This window comes from Myotis davidii, unplaced genomic scaffold (assembly GCF_000327345.1).
Source record: "Myotis davidii unplaced genomic scaffold, ASM32734v1 scaffold349, whole genome shotgun sequence".
NCBI lineage: Eukaryota > Metazoa > Chordata > Mammalia > Chiroptera > Vespertilionidae > Myotis > Myotis davidii.
This window is the reverse complement of record NW_006299707.1, coordinates 338,816-340,550: the sequence shown is the minus strand read 5'-3', so window position 1 is coordinate 340,550 and position 1,735 is coordinate 338,816.

Below are 1,735 nucleotides of genomic sequence, written 5' to 3'. Positions count from 1 at the left end.
CACCTCACCCTCCTCCAGGCCTGGGCCTGCCTCTAGCTAGCTACCCACCTCCCTCTGTCCCCCCTAGAGGACAGCCACCCGTGCCCCCATCTATCCCTCCACTTGGCATTCCTCCAGTCAGGGGCCTGGGGAGCACAGCCTGGATGAGATAACTTGTTGCCCCCCCCCCTTTTTTAACACGTTTTTCTAGTTAACTTGAAGGGTATGGAAGTGAGGAAGCAGCAGGGTACCTTCTATAATGCTAGCCAGCGATTCTCAACCTGTGGGTCGCGACCCCTGAAAATACTTCCTGCATATCAGATACTTACATTATGATTCATAACAGTAGCAAAATTACAGTTATGAAGTAGCAATGAAAATAATTTTATGGTTGGGGGTCACCACAACATGAGGAACTGTATTAAAGGGTCACGACATTAGGAAGGCTGAGAAGTTTTTGCAGTATGGGAAGACATGGACAGGCCCGGGAGCTGAATCAGATGGTCCTCCACGCCGGAGAGTGGGGACAGGCTCTGCAGTGCCCGGGCCGCCCGGCTGTGCTGGTGTCAGCTGAAGGCCAGTCCTGCGCTGGGTGACTCTACTAGTGATAATGTTAACCAGCCATATTGGCTCAATAAATAGCTTCCATAAGGAGTAAATTTCCTTCTAGAAATCACTGCTTATTTTTCCTGGATACGCAGTTTTAAACAGTCCAGTTCCATCTGAAGTTAAGCTGTCCTCACTTCCATTCTGTGTTCTCTTTCATGACACCCAGTGGGTCAGAAGAACCTTTTTGATTTAGAGATATTTACATCTTTGTATTAAAGTTATTTTGAAGGGGTTGCCTGGTTGGATGGCTTTTTTCTTTTTCCTCTGGGAAGAAGGGGAGGAATGTACTTGGGAAGTAATGTACGTTTACATCGATCTGTAAATTCCTGTACACAGAGATATATTTTTAAGTGTAAATGTAGCAACATACTGTGAATTCCATCTTGGTTACACAGGAGACTCCTTCAGTCAGTTATCCAAATAAAAGCGGTTCTGATAAAAAAAATTGATTAAGGTGACATTGGTCAATATGAACATACAGGTTTCAGGAGTGAGTTTCTATCTTACAAGATCTGTATATTGCAGTGTGCCCACCACCCAAAGTCAATATTCTCCTGTCACTTTCTTCCCCACTCCCTTCCCTCTGGCAATCACCACACTGCTGTTTGTGTTCACGAGTTTCAATTTTCTATCCCACATATGGGTGAAGTCATATAGTTCTTAGCTTTTTCTGACTGACATTTCATTTAGCATAATGTTCTCAAGATCCATCCATGTTGTTGCAAATGGCACTATTTCATCCTTTCTTATGGCTGAGTAGTATTCCAATGTGTATATGTACCCCATCTTCTTTATCTAGTCCTCTATAGCGTGATATTTGGTTGTTTCCATGTCTTGGCCATTGTGAATAATGCTGCAATGAACACAAGGGTGCATATATCTTTGTGAATACATGTGCTGTTGGTTATCTGTCTGTCCTTTTTGGAGAAGTGTTGATTCAGGTTCTTTGCCCACTTTTTAATTGGATTTTTTTTGTGTGTGCTGAGTTGTATGAGTTCTTTATAAATTTTGATATTAATGCCTTATTGGATGTATCATTGGCAAATTTCTTCTGGGGAGTCATTTTTATTTTTATTTATTTATTTATTTTTTTATTATTAGTTAAGGTATTACAAATGTGTCCTTATCCCCCCCCCACATTAACCCT